Source organism: Schistocerca americana, unplaced genomic scaffold (genome assembly GCF_021461395.2).
Source record: "Schistocerca americana isolate TAMUIC-IGC-003095 unplaced genomic scaffold, iqSchAmer2.1 HiC_scaffold_38, whole genome shotgun sequence".
Classification (NCBI taxonomy): domain Eukaryota; kingdom Metazoa; phylum Arthropoda; class Insecta; order Orthoptera; family Acrididae; genus Schistocerca; species Schistocerca americana.
In genome coordinates this window covers 45,092-62,127 of record NW_025726104.1, presented here as the reverse complement: position 1 = coordinate 62,127, position 17,036 = coordinate 45,092, and positions in this window count along the sequence as shown.

The window sequence follows — 17,036 nt, the reverse complement described above, 5'->3', positions numbered from 1 at the left end:
AAATAGAAAAGGCACAATGCCGACTTAAGTTCATGAAAACTGACTCTTCTTACTTTCTATGCTTTGAACCATTCCTGTGACACTAGTTATAGATTCCGATGCTTCACTTCAGGTTTACTGTATCCCTCCGACGTTCTTATTGACGATGAAACACAGAAATTGCATCGGAATTAAATACAAAAGGCACAATGCCGACTTAAGTACAAGAAACCTGACTCTTCTTACTGTCTTAGCTTTGAACCATTCCTGTGACACTAGTTATAGATTCCGATTCTTAGCTTCAGCTTTACAGTATCCCTCTGACCTTCTTATTGACGATGAAACACAGGAATTGCATCGGAGTTAAATACAAAAGGCACAATACCGGCTTAAGTACAAGAAAACTGACTCTTGTTACTGTCTATGTTTTGAACCATTCCTGTGACACTAGTAATAGATTCCGATGTTTCACTTCATTTTTGCTGTATCCCTCTGACCTTCTTATTGACGATGAAACACAGAAATTGCATTGGAATTAAATAGAAAAGGCACAATGCCGACTTAAGTTCATGAAAACTGACTCTTCTTACTTTCTATGCTTTGAACCATTCCTGTGACACTAGTTATAGATTCCGATGCTTCACTTCAGGTTTACTGTATCCCTCTGACCTTCTTATTGACGATGAAACACAGAAATATGCATCGGATCGAAATACAAAAGGCACAATGCCGACCTAGGTACAAGAAAACTGACTCTTCTTACTGTCTAAGCTTTGAACCATTCCTGTGACACTAGTTATAAATTCCGATTCTTAGCTTCAGCTTTAAAGTATCCCTCTGACCTTCTTATATACGGTGAAACACAGAAATTGCATCGGAATTAAATACAAAAGGCACAATGCCAACATAAGTACAAGAAAACTGATTCTTCTTACTGTCTATGTTTTGAACCATTCCTGTGACACTAGTTATAGATACCGATGCTTCACTTCAGGTTTACTGTATCCCTCTGACCATCTTATTGTCGATGAAACACAGAAATATCATCGGAATTAAATACAAAAGCTAAATGCTGACTTAAGTAGAAGAAAACTGACTCTTCTTACTGTCTATGTTTTGAACCATTCCTGTGACACTAGTTATAGATTCCGATGCTTCACTTCAGGTTTACTGTATCCTTCTGACCTTCATATTGACGAGGAAACACAGAAATTGCATCGGAATTAAATACAAAAGGCACAATGCCGATTTAAGTTCAAGAAAACTGACTCTTCTTACTGTCTAAGCTTTGAATCATTCCTGTCCCACTAGTTAAAGATTCCGATGCTTAGCTTCAGCTTTACAGTATCCCTCTAACCTTTTTATTGACGATGAAACACAGAAATTGCATCGGAATTAAATACAAAAGGCACAATGCCGACTTAAGTACAAGAAAACTGACTCTTCTTACTGTCTATGTTATGAACCATTCCTGTGACACTAGTTATAGATTCCGATGCTTCACTTCAGGTTTACTGTATCCCTCTGACATTCTTATTGACGATGAAACACAGAAATTGCATCGGAGTTAAATACAAAAGGCACAATGCCGACCTAAGTACAAGAAAACTGACTCTTCTTACAGTCAATGTTTTGAACCATTCCTGTGACACTAGTTATAGATTCCGATGCTTCACTTCAGGTTTACTGTATCCCTCTGACCTTCTTATTGACGATGAAACACAGATATTGCATCGGAATTAAATACAAAAGGCACAATGCCGATTTAAGTACAAGAAAACTGACTCTTCTTACTATCTATGTTATGAACCATTCCTGTGACACTAGTTATAGATTCCAATGCTTCACTTCAGGTTTACTGTATCCCTCGGACCTTCTTATTGACGAGGAAACACAGAAATTGCATCGGAATTAAATACAAAAGGCACAATGCCGACTTAAGTACAAGAAATCTGACTCCTGTTACGGTCTATGTTTTGAACCATTCCTGTGACACTAGTAATAGATTCCGATGCTTCACTTCATTTTTACTGTATCCCTCTGACCTTCTTATTGACGATGAAACACAGAAATTGCATCGGAATTAAACACAGAAGGCACAATGCCAACTTAAGTACAAGAAAACTGATTCTTCTTACTGTCCATGTTTTGAACCATTCCTTTGACACTAGTTATAGATTCCGATGCTTCACTTCAGGTTTACTGTATCCCTCTGACCTTCGTATTGACGACGAAACACAGAAATTGCATCGGAATTAAATACAAAAGGCACAATGCCGACTTAAGTACAAAATAACTGACTCTTCTTACTGTCTATGATTTGAAACATTCATGTGACACTAGTTGCAGATTCCGATGCTTCACTTCAGGTTTACTGTATCCCTCCAACCTTCTTATTGACGATGAAACACAGAAATTGCATCGGAATTATATACAAAAGGCACAATGCCGACTTAAGTACAAGAAAACTGACTCTTCTTACTGTCTATGGTTTGAACCATTCATGTGACACTAGTTATAGATTCCGATGCTTCACTTCAGGTTTACTGTATCCCTCTGACCTTCTTATTGACGATGAAACACCGATATTGCATCGGAATTAAATAGAAAAGGCACAATGCCGACTTAAGTACAAGAAAACTGACTCTTCTTACTGTCTATGTCTGAACCATTCCTCTGACATTAGTTATAGATTCCGATGCTTCACTTCAGGTTTACTGTATCCCTCTGACCTTCTTATCGACGATGAAACACAGAAATTGTATCGGAATTAAATACAAAAGGCACAATGCCGACTTAAGTACAAGAAAACTGACTCTTCTTACTGTCTATGTTTGGAACCATTCCTGTGACACTAGTTACAGATTCCGACGCTTCACTTCATTTTTACTGTATTCCTCTGACCTTCTTATTGACGATGAAACACAGAAATTACATTGGAATTAAATTGAAAAGGCACAATGCCGACTTAAGTTCAAGAAAACTGACTCTTCTTACTGTCTATGCTTTGAACCATTCTTGTTACACTAGTTATAGATTCCGATGCTTCACTTCAGGTTTACTGTATCCCTTTGACCTTCTTATTGACGATGAAACACAGAAATATGCATCGGAATTAAATACAAAAGGCACAATGCCGACCTAACTCCAAGAAAACTGACTCTTCTTACTGTCTTAGCTATGAACCATTCCTGTGACACTAGTTATAGATTCCGATTCTTAGCTTCAGCTTTACAGTATCCCTCTGACCTTCTTATTAACGATGAAACACAGAAATTGCATCGGAATTAAATACCAAAGGCACAATGCCAACTTAGGTACAAGAAAACTGATTCTTCTTACTGTCAATGTTTTGAACCATTCCTGTGATACTAGTTATAGATTCCGATGCTTCACTTCAGGTTTACTGTAACCCTCTGACCATCTTATTGTCGATGAAACACAGAAATATCATCGCAATTAAATACAAAAGGCTCAATGCCGACTTAAGTACAAAATAACTGACTCTTCTTACTCTCTATGATTTGAACCATTCATGTGACACTAGTTATAGATTCCGATGCTTCACTTCAGGTTTACTGTATCCCTCAGACCTTCGTATTGACGATGAAACACAGAAATTGCATCGGAATTAAATAGAAAAGGCACAATGCCGACATTAGTACAAGAAAACTGACTCTTCTTACTGTCTTAGCTTAGAACCATTCCTGTGACACTAGTAATAGATTCCGATTCTTAGCTTCAGCTTTACAGTATCCCTCTGACCGTCTTATTGACGATGAAACACAGAAATTGCATCGGAGTTAAATACAAAAGGCACAATGCCGGCTTAAGTACAAGAAAACTGACTCTTCTTACTGTCTACATTTTGAACCATTCCTGTGACACTAGTTATAGATTCCGATGTTTCACTTCATTTTTGCTGTATCCCTCTGACCTTCTTATTGACGATGAAACACAGAAATTGCATTGGAATTAAATAGAAAAGGCACAATGCCGACTTAAGTTAATGAAAACTGACTCTTCTTACTTTCTATGCTTTGAACCATTCCTGTGACTCTAGTTATAGATTCCGATGCTTCACTTCAGGTTTACTGTATCCCTCTGACCTTCTTATTGACGATGAAACACAGAAATATGCATCGGAATGAAATACAAAAGGCACAATGCCGACCTAGGTACAAGAAAACTGACTCTTCTTACTGTCTAAGCTTTGAACCATTCCTGTGACACTAGTTATAGATTCCGATTCTTAGCTTCAGCTTTAAAGTATCCCTCTGACCTTCTTATATACGGTGAAACACAGAAATTGCATCGGATTTAAATACAAAAGGCACAATGCCAACATAAGTACAAGAAAACTGATTCTTCTTACTGTCTATGTTTTTAACCATTCCTGTGACACTAGTTATAGATACCGATGCTTCACTTCAGGTTTACTGTATCCCTCTGACCATCTTATTGTCGATGAAACACAGAAATATCATCGGAATTAAATACAAAAGCCAAATGCTGACTTAAGTAGAAGAAAACTGACTCTTCTTACTGTCTATGTTTTGAACCATTCCTGTGACACTAGTTATAGATTCCGATGCTTCACTTGATTTTTACCGTATCCCTCAGACCTTTTTATTGACGATGAAACACAGAAATTGCATTGGAATTAAATTGAAAAGGCACAATGCCGGCTTAAGTTCAAGAAAACTGACTCTTCTTACTGTCTATGCTCTGAACCATTCTTGTGACACTAGTTATAGATTCCGATGCTTCACTTCAGGTTTACTGTATCCCTCTGACATTCTTATTGACGATGAAACACAGAAATTGCATCGGAGTTAAATACAAAAGGCACAATGCCGACCTAAGTACAAGAAAACTGACTCTTCCTACTGTCTATGTTTTGAACCGTTCATGTGACACTAGTTATAGATTCCGATGCTTCACTTGATTTTTACCGTATCCCTCAGACCTTTTTATTGACGATGAAACACAGAAATTGAATTGGAATTAAATAGAAACGGCACAATGCCAACTTAAGTTCAAGAAAACTGACTCTTCTTACTGTCTATACTTTGAACCATTCCTGTGACACTAGTTATAGATTCCGATGCTTCACTTCGTCTTTACTGTATCCCTCTGTCCTTCTTATTGACGATGAAACACAGAAATATGCATCGGAATGAAATACAAAAGGCACAATGCCGACCTAGGTACAAGAAAACTGACTCTTCTTACTGTCTAAGCTTTGAACCATTCCTGTGGCACTAGTTATAGATTCCGATTCTTAGTTCAGCTTTACAGTACCCCTCTGACCTTCTTATTGACGGTGAAACACAGAAATTGCATCGGAATTGAATACAAAGGGCACTATGCCAACTTAAGTACAAGAAAACTGATTCTTCTTACTGTCTATGCTTTGAACCATTCCTGTGACACTAGTTATAGATACCGATGCTTCACACCAGCTTTACTGTATCCCTCTGACCATCTCATTGTCGATGAAACACAGAAATGTCATCGGAATTAAATACAAAAGCCAAATGCCGACTTAAGTACAAGAAAACTGACTCTTCTTACTGTCTATGTTTGAACCATTCCTGTGACACAAGTTATAGATTCCGATGCTTAGCTTCAGCTTTACAGTATCCCTCTGACGTTCTTATTGACGATGAAACACAGAAATTGCATCGGAATTAAACACAGAAGGCACAATGCCAACTTAATTACAAGAAAACTGATTCTTCTTACTGTCTATGTTTTGAACCATTCCTGTGACACTAGTTATAGATTCCGATGCTTCACTTTTGGTTTACTGTATCCCTCTGACCTTCGTATTGACGATGAAACACAGAAATTGCACAGGAATTAAATACAAAAGGCACAATGCCGACTTAAGTACAAAATAACTGACTCTTCTTACTGTCTATGATTTGAAACATTCATGTGACACTAGTTGTAGATTCCGATGCCTCACTTCAGGTTTACTGTATCCCTCCAACCTTCTTATTGACGATGAAACACAGAAATTGCATCGAAATTAAATACAAAAGGCACAATGCCGACTTAAGTACAAGAAAACTGACTCTTCTTACTGTCTACGTTTTGAACCATTCATGTGACACTAGTTATAGATTCCGATGCTTCACTTCAGGTTTACTGTATACCTCTGACCTTCTTATTGACGATGAAACACAGAAATTGCATCGGAATTAAATAGAAAAGGCACAATGCCGACTTAAGTACAAGAAAACTGACTCTTCTTACTGTCTATGTCTGAACCATTCCTCTGACATTACTTATAGATTCCGATGCTTCACTTCAGGTTTACTGTATCCCTCTGACCTTCTTATCGACGATGAAACACAGAAATTGTATCGGAATTAAATACAATAGACACAATGCCGACTTAAGTACAAGAAAACTGACTCTTCTTACTGTCTATGTTTTGAACCATTCCTGTGACACTAGTTACAGATTCCGACGCTTCACTTCATTTTTACTGTATTCCTCAGACCTTCTTATTGACGATGAAACACAGAAATTGCATTGGAATTAAATTGAAAAGGCACAATGCCGGCTTAAGTTCAAGAAAACTGACTCTTCTTACTGTCTATGCTCTGAACCATTCTTGTGACACTAGTTATAGATTCCGATGCTTCACTTCAGGTTTACTGTATCCCTTTGACCTTCTTATTGACGATGAAACACAGAAATACGCATCGGAATTAAATACAAAAGGCACAATGCCGACCTAACTCCAAGAAAACTGACTCTTCTTACTGTCTTAGCTTTGAACCATTCCTGTGACACTAGTTATAGATTCCGATTCTTAGCTTTAGCTTTACAGTATCCCTCTGACCTTCTTATTGACGATGAAACACAGAAATTGCATCGGAATTAAATACCAAAGGCACAATGCCAACATAAGTACAAGAAAACTGATTCTTTTATACTGTCAGTTCTTTGAACCATTCCTGTGATACTAGTTATAGATTCCGATGCTTCACTTCAGGTTTACTGTATCCCTCTGACCATCTTATTGTCGATGAAACACAGAAATATCATCGCAATTAAATACAAAAGGCACAATGCCGACTTAAGTACAAAATAACTGACTCTTCTTACTCTCTATGATTTGAACCATTCATGTGACACTAGTTATAGATTCCGATGCTTCACTTTAGGTTTACTGTATCCCTCCGACGTTCTTATTGACGATGAAACACAGATATTGCATCGGAATTAAATACAAAAGGCACAATGCCGACTTAAGTACAAGAAAACTGACTCTTCTTACTGTCTATGTTTTGAACCTTTCATGTGACACTAGTGATAGATTCCGATGCTTCACTTCAGGTTTACTGTATCCCTCAGACCTTCTTATTGACGATGAAACACAGAAATTGCATCGGAATTAAATAGAAAAGGCACAATGCCGACATAAGTACAAGAAAACTGACTCTTCTTACTGTCTTAGCTTTGAACCATTCCTGTGACACTAGTTATAGATTCCGATTCTTAGCTTCAGCTTTACAGTATCCCTCTGACCTTCATATTGACGATGAAACACAGGAATTGCATCGGAGTTAAATATAAAAGGCACAATGCCGGCTTAAGTACAAGAAAACTGACTCTTGTTACTGTCTATGTTTTGAACCATTCCTGTGAATCTAGTAATAGATTCCGATGTTTCACTTCATTTTTGCTGTATCCCTCTGACCTTCTTATTGACGATGAAACACAGAAATTGCATTGGAATTAAATAGAAAAGGCACAATGCCGACTTAAGTTCATGAAAACTGACTCTTCTTACTTTCTATGCTTTGAACCATTCCTGTGACACTAGTTATAGATTCCGATGCTTCACTTCAGGTTTACTGCATCCCTCTGACCTTCTTATTGACGATGAAACACAGATATTGCATCGGAATTAAATACAAAAGGCACAATGCCGATTTAAGTACGAGAAAACTGACTCTTCTTACTGTCTTAGCTTTGAACCATTCCTGTGACACTAGTTATAGATTCCGATTCTTAGCTTCAGCTTTACAGTATCCCTCTGACCTTCTTATTGACGATAAAACAGAGAAATATGCATCGGAATGAAATACAAAAGGCACAATGCCGACCTAGGTACAAGAAAACTGACTCTTCTTACTGTCTAAGCTTTGAACCATTCCTGTGACACTAGTTATAGATTCCGATTCTTAGCTTCAGCTTTAAAGTATCCCTCTGACCTTCTTATATACGGTGAAACACAGAAATTGCATCGGAATTAAATACAAAAGGCACAATGCCAACATAAGTACAAGAAAACTGATTCTTCTTACTGTCTATGTTTTGAACCATTCCTGTGACACTAGTTATAGATACCGATGCTTCACTTCAGGTTTACTGTATCCCTCTGACCATCTTATTGTCGATGAAACACAGAAATATCATCGGAATTAAATACAAAAGCCAAATGCTGACTTAAGTAGAAGAAAACTGACTCTTCTTACTGTCTATGTTTTGAACCATTCCTGTGACACTAGTTATAGATTCCGATGCTTCACTTCAGGTTTACTGTATCCTTCTGACCGTCATATTGACGAGGAAACACAGAAATTGCGTCGGAATTAAATACAAAAGGCACAATGCCGATTTAAATTCAAGAAAACTGACTCTTCTTACTGTCTAAGCTTTGAACCATTCCTGTGACACTAGTAATAGATTCCGATGCTTCACTTCATTTTTACTGTATCCCCCTGACCTTCTTATTGACGATGAAACACAGAAATTGCATCGGAATTAAACACAGAAGGCACAATGCCAACTTAAGTACAAGAAAACTGATTCTTCTTACTGTCTATGTTTTGGACCATTCCTGTGACACTAGTTATAGATTCCGATGCTTCACTTCAGGTTTACTGTATCCCTCTGACCTTCGTATTGACGACGAAACACAGAAATTGCATCGGAATTAAATACAAAAGGCACAATGCCCACTTAAGTACAAAATAACTGACTCTTCTTACTGTCTATGATTTGAAACATTCATGTGACACTAGTTGTAGATTCCGATGCTTCACTTCAGGTTTACTGTATCCCTCCAACCTTCTTATTGACGATGAAACACAGAAATTGCATCGGAATTAAATACAAAAGGCACAATGCCGACTTAAGTACAAGAAAACTGACTCTTCTTACTGTCTATGTTTTGAACCATTCATGTGACACTAGTTATAGATTCCGATGCTTCCACTTCAGGTTTACTGTATCCCTCTGACCTTCTTATTGACGATGAAACACCGATATTGCATCGGAATTAAATAGAAAAGGCACAATGCCGACTTAAGTACAAGAAAACTGACTCTTCTTACTGTCTATGTCTGAACCATTCCTCTGACATTAGTTATAGATTCCGATGCTTCACTTCAGGTTTACTGTATCCCTCTGACCTTCTTATCGACGATGAAACACAGAAATTGTATCGGAATTGCCGGCCGAAGTGGCCGTGCGGTTAAAGGCGCTGTAGTCTGGAACCGCAAGACCGCTACGGTCGCAGGTTCGAATCCTGCCTCGGGCATGGATGTTTGTGATGTCCTTAGGTTAGTTAGGTTTAACTAGTTCTAAGTTCTAGGGGACTAATGACCTCAGCAGTTGAGTCCCATAGTGCTCAGAGCCATTTTTTTGTATCGGAATTAAATACAAAAGTCACAATGCCGACTTAAGTACAAGAAAACTGACTCTTCTTACTGTCTATGTCTTGAACCATTCCTGTGACACTAGTTACAGATTCCGACGCTTCACTTCATTTTTACTGTATTCCTCTGACCTTCTTATTGACGATGAAACACAGAAATTGCATTGGAATTAAATTGAAAAGGCACAATGCCGACTTAAGTTCAAGAAAACTGACTCTTCTTACTGTCTATGTTTTGAACCATTCTTGTGACACTAGTTATAGATTCCGATGCTTCACTTCAGGTTTACTGTATCCCTTTGAATTTCTTATTGACGATGAAACACAGAAATATGCATCGGAATTAAATACAAAAGGCACAATGCCGACCTAACTCCAAGAAAACTGACTCTTCTTACTGTCTTAGCTATGAACCATACCTGTGACACTAGTTATAGATTCCGATTCTTAGCTTCAGCTTTACAGTATCCCTCTGACCTTCTTATTAACGATGAAACACAGAAATTGCATCGGAATTAAATACCAAAGGCACAATGCCAACTTAAGTACAAGAAAACTGATTCTTCTTACTGTCAATGCTTTGAACCATTCCTGTGATACTAGTTATAGATTCCGATGCTTCACTTCAGGTTTACTGTATCCCTCTGACCATCTTATTGTCGATGAAACACAGAAATATCATCGCAATTAAATACAAAAGGCACAATGCCGACTTAAGTACAAAATAACTGACTCTTCTTACTCTCTATGATTTGAACCATTCATGTGACACTAGTTATAGATTCCGATGCTTCACTTCAGGTTTACTGTATCCCTCCGACCTTCTTATTGACGATGAAACACAGAAATTGCATCGGAATTAAATACAAAAAGCACAATGCCGAATTAAGTACAAGAAAACGGACTCTTCTTACTGTCTATGTTTTGAACCTTTCATGTGACACTAGTGATAGATTCCGATGCTTCACTTCAGGTTTACTGTATCCCTCAGACCTTCTTATTGACTATGAAACACAGAAATTGCATCGGAATTAAATAGAAAAGGCACAATGCCGACATAAGTACAAGAAAACTGACTCTTCTTACTGTCTTAGCTTAGAACCATTCCTGTGACACTAGTAATAGATTCCGATTCTTAGCTTCAGCTTTACAGTATCCCTCTGACCGTTTTATTGACGATGAAACACAGAAATTGCATCGGAGTTAAATACAAAAGGCACAATGCCGGCTTAGGTACAAGAAAACTGACTCTTCTTACTGTCTACGTTTTGAACCATTCCTGTGACACTAGTTATAGATTCCGATGTTTCACTTCATTTTTGCTGTATCCCTCTGACCTTCTTATTGACGATGAAACACAGAAATTGCATTGGAATTAAATAGAAAAGGCACAATGCCGACTTAAGTTAATGAAAACTGACTCTTCTTACTTTCTATGCTTTGAACCATTCCTGTGACACTAGTTATAGATTCCGATGCTTCACTTCAGGTTTACTGTATCCCTCTGACCTTCTTATTGACGATGAAACACAGAAATATGCATCGGAATGAAATAGAAAAGGCACAATGCCGACCTAGATACAAGAAAACTGACTCTTCTTACTGTCTAAGCTTTGACCCATTCCTGTGACACTAGTTATAGATTCCGATTCTTAGCTTCAGCTTTACAGTATCCCTCTGACCTTCTTATATACGGTGAAACACAGAAATTGCATCGGAATTAAATACAAAAGGCACAATGCCAACATAACTACAAGAAAACTGATTCTTCTTACTGTCTATGTTTTGGACCGTTCCTGTGACACTAGTTACAGATACCGATGCTTCACTTCAGGTTTACTGTATCCCTCTGACCATCTTATTGTCGATGAAACATAGAAATATCATCGGAATTAAATACAAAAGCCAAATGCTGACTTAAGTAGAAGAAAACTGACACTTCTTACTGTCTATGTTTTGAACCATTCCTGTGACACTAGTTATAGATTCCGATGCTTCACTTCAGGTTTACTGTATCCCTCTGACCTTCTTATTGACGATGAAACACAGAAATTGCATCGGAATTAAATACAAAAGGCACAATGCCGATTTAAGTTCAAGAAAACTGACTCTTCTTACTGTCTATGATTTGAACCATTCCTGTGACACTAGTTATAGATTCCGATGCTTCACCTCAGGTTTACTCTATCCCTCTGACCTTCTTATTGACGATGAATCACAGAAATTGCAACGGAATGAAATACAAAAGGCACAATGCCAGCTTCAGTACAAGAAATTTTACTCTTCTTACTGTCTATGTTTTGAACAATTCCTGTGACACTAGTTACAGATTCCGATGCTTCACTTCAGGTTTATTGTATCCCTCTGACCATCTTATTGACGATGAAACACAGAAATATCCATCGGAAATAAATGCAAAAGGCACAATGCCGACCTAAGTACAAGAAAACTGACTCTTCTTACTGTCTAAGCTTTGAACCATTCCTGTCCCACTAGTTAAAGATTCCGATGCTTAGCTTCAGCTTTATAGTATCCCTCTAACCTTCTTATTGACGATGAAACACAGAAATTGCATCGGAATTAAATACAAAAGGCACAATGCCGACTTAAGTACAAGAAAACTGATCTTCTTACTGTCTATGTTTTGAACCAGTCCTGTGACACTAGTTATAGATTCCGAAGCTTCACTTCATGTTTACTGTATCCCTCTGACGTTCTTATTGACGAAGAAACACAGAAATTGCATCGGAATTAAATGTAAAAGGCCCAATGCCGACTTAAGTACAAAATAACTGTCTCTTCTTACTGTCTATGTTTTGAACCATTCATGTGACACTAGTTACAGATTATGATGCTTCACTTCAGGTATACTGTATCCCTCTGACCTTCTTATTGAAGATGAAACACAGAAATATGCATCGGAATGAAATACAAAAGGCACAATGCCGACCTAGGTACAAGAAAACTGACTCATCTTACTGTCTAAGTTTTGAACCATTCGTGTGACACTAGTTATAGATTCCGATTCTTAGCTTCAGCTTTACAGTATCCCTCTGACCTTCTTATATACGGTGAACCACAGAAATTGCATCGGAATTAAATACAAAAGGCACAATGCCAACATAAGTACAAGAAAACTGATTCTTCTTACTGTCTATGCTTTGAACCATTCCTGTGACACTAGTTACAGATTATGATGCTTCACTTTAGGTTTACTGTATCCCTCTGACCTTCTTATTGACGATGAAACATAGAAATATCCATCGGAATTAAATACAAAAGGCACAATGCTGACCTAAGTACAAGAAAACTGATTCTTCTTACTGTCTATGTTTTGAACCATTCCTGTGACACTAGTTATAGATACCGATGCTTCACTTCAGGTTTACTGTATCCCTCTGACCATCTTATTGTCCATGAAACATAGAAAAATCATCGGAATTAAATACAAAAGCCAAATGCTGACTTAAGTAGAAGAAAACTGACTCTTCTTACTGTCTCTGTTTTGAACCATTCCTGTGACACTAGTTATAGATTCCGATGCTTCACTTCAGGTTTACTGTATCCCTCTGACCTTATTATTGACGATGAATCACAGAAATTGCATCGGAATTAAATACAAAAGGCACAATGCCGATTTAAGTTCAAGAAAACTGACTCTTCTTTTTGTCTATGATTTGAACCATTCCTGTGACACTAGTTATAGATTCCGATGCTTCACCTCAGGTTTACTGTATCCCTCTGACCTTCTTATTGACGATGAATCACAGAAATTGCAACGGAATGAAATACAAAAGGCACAATGCCGGCTTCAGTACAAGAAAACTTACTCTTCTTACTGTCTATGTTTTGAACCATTCCTGTCCCACTAGTTAAAGATTCCGATGCTTAGCTTCAGCTTTACAGTATCCCTCTAACCTTCTTATTGACGATGAAACACAGAAATTGCATCGGAATTAAGTACAAAAGGCACAATGCCGACTTAAGTACAAGAAAACTGATTCTTCTTACTGTCTATGTTTTGAACCAGTCCTGTGACACTAGTTATAGATTCCGAAGCTTCACTTCAGGTTTACTGTATCCCTCTGACGTTCCTATTGAAGACGAAACACAGAAATTGCATCGGAATTAAATGTAAAAGGCCCAATGCCGACTTAAGTACAAAATAACTGACTCTTCTTACTGTCTATGTTTTGAACCATTCATGTGACACTAGTTATAGATTCCGATGCTTCACTTCAGGTTTACTGTATCCCTCTGACCTTCTTATTGACGATGAAACACAGAAATTGCATCGGAGTTAAATACAAAAGGCACAATGCCGATCTAAGTACAAGGAAACTGACTCTTCTTACAGTCAATGTTTTGAACCATTCCTGTGACACTAGTTATAGATTCCGATGCTTCACTTCAGGTTTACTGCATCCCTCTGACCTTCTTATTGACGATGAAACACAGATATTGCATCGGAATTAAATACAAAAGGCACAATGCCGATTTAAGTACAAGAAAACTGACTCTTCTTACTGTCTATGTTATGAACCATTCCTGTGACACTAGTTATAGATTCCAATGCTTCACTTCATTTTTACTGTATCCCTCTGACCTTCTTATTGACGATGAAACACAGAAATTGCATTGGAATTAAATAGAAAAGGCACAATGCCGACTTAAGTTCAAGAAAACTGACTCTTCTTACTTTCTATGCTTTGAACCATTCCTGTGCCACTAGTTATAGATTCCGATGCTTCACTTCAGGTGTACTGTATCCCTCTGACCTGCTTATTGAAGATGAAACACAGAAATATGCATCGGAATGAAATACAAAAGGCACAATGCCGACCTAGGTACAAGAAAACTGACTCTTCTTACTGTCTAACCTTTGAACCATTCCTGTGACACTAGTTATAGATTCCGATTCTTAGCTTCAGCTTTACAGTATCCCTCTGACCTTCTTATATACGGTGAACCACAGAAATTGCATCGGAATTAAATACAAAAGGCACAATGCCAACATAAGTACAAGAAAACTGATTCTTCTTACTGTCTATGCTTTGAACCATTCCTGTGACACTAGTTATAGATACCGATGCTTCACTTCAGGTTTACTGTATCCCTCTGACCATCTTATTGTCGATGAAACACAGAAATATCATCGGAATTAAATACAAAAGCCAAATGCTGACTTAAGTACAAGAAAACTGACTCTTCTTACTGTCTATGTTTTGAACCATTCCTGTGACACTAGTTATAGATACCGATGATTCACTTCAGGTTTACTGTACCCCTCTGACCATCTTATTGACGATGAAACATAGAAATATCATCGGAATTAAATACAAAAGCCAAATGCTGACTTAAGTAGAAGAAAACTGACTGTTCTTACTGTCTATGTTTTTAACCATTCCTGTGACACTAGTTATAGATTCCGATGCTTCACTTCAGGTTTACTGTATCCCTCTGACCTTCTTATTGACGATGAAACACAGAAATTGCATCGGAATTAAATACAAAAGGCACAATGCCGATTTAAGTTCAAGAAAACTGACTCTTCTTACTGTCTATGATTTGAACCATTCCTGTGACACTAGTTATAGATTCCGATGCTTCACCTCAGGTTTACTGTATCCCTCTGACCTTCTTATTGACGATGAATCACAGAAATTGCAACGGAATGAAATACAAAAGGCACAATGCCGGCTTCAGTACAAGAAATCTTACTCTTCTTACTGTCTATGTTTTGAACAATTCCTGTGACACTAGTGATAGATTCCGATGCTTCACTTCAGGTTTACTGTATCCCTCTGACCTTCTTATTGACGATGAAACACAGAAATATCCATCGGAATTAAATACAAAAGGCACAATGCCGACCTAAGTACAAGAAAACTGACTCTTCTTACTGTCTAAGCTTTGAACCATTCCTGTCCCACTAGTTAAAGATTCCGATGCTTAGCTTCAGCTTTACAGTATCCCTCTAACCTTCTTATTGACGATGAAACACAGAAATTGCATAGGAATTAAATACAAAAGGCACAATGCCGACTTAAGTACATGAAAACTGATTCTTCTTACTGTCTATGTTTTGAACCAGTCCTGTGACACTAGTTATAGATTCCGAAGCTTCACTTCAGGTTTACTGTATCCCTCTGACGTTCTTATTGACGAAGAAACACAGAAATTGCATCGGAATTAAATGTAAAAGGCCCAATGCCGACTTAAGTACAAAATAACTGACTCTTCTTACTGTCTATGTTTTGAACCACTCATGTGACACTAGTTATAGATTTCGATGCTTCACTTCAGGTTTACTATATCCCTCTGACCTTCTTATTGACGATGAAACACAGAAATTGCATCGGAGTTAAATACAAAAGGCACAATGCCGACCTAAGTACAAGAAAACTGACTCTTCTTACAGTCAACGTTTTGAACCATTCCTGTGACACTAGTTATAGATTCCGATGCTTCACTTCAGGTTTACTGTATCCCTCTGACCTTCTTATTGACGATGAAACACAGATATTGCATCGGAATTAAATACAAAAGGCACAATGCCGATTTAAGTACAAGAAAACAGACTCTTCTTACTGTCTATGTTATGAACCATTCCTGTGACAGTAGTTATAGATTCCAATGCTTCACTTCAGGTTTACTGTATCCCTCGGACCTTCTTATTGACGATGAAACACAGAAATTGCATCGGAATTAAATACAAAAGGCACAATGCCGACTTAAGTACAAGAAATCTGACTCTTGTTACTGTCTATGTTTTGAACCATTCCTGTGACACTAGTAATAGATTCCGACGCTTCACTTCATTTTTACTGTATCCCTTTGACCTTCTTATTGACGATGAAACACAGAAATTGCATTGGAATTAAATAGAAAAGGCACAATGCCGACTTAAGTTCAAGAAAACTGACTCTTCTTACTTTCTATGCTTTGAACCATTCCTGTGACTCTAGTTATAGATTCCGATGCTTCACTTCAGGTATACTGTATCCCTCTGACCTTCTTATTGAAGATGAAACACAGAAATATGCATCGGAATGAAATACAAAAGGCACAATGCCGACCTAGGTACAAGAAAACTGACTCATCTTACTGTCTAAGCTTTGAACCATTCCTGTGACACTAGTTATAGATTCCGATTCTTAGCTTCAGCTTTACAGTATCCCTCTGACCTTCTTATATACGGTGAACCACAGAAATTGCATCGGAATTAAATACAAAAGGCACAATGCCAACATAAGTACAAGAAAACTGATTCTTCTTACTGTCTATGCTTTGAACCATTCCTGTGACACTAGTTATAGATACCGATGCTTCACTTCAGGTTTACTGTATCCCTCTGACCATCTTATTGTCG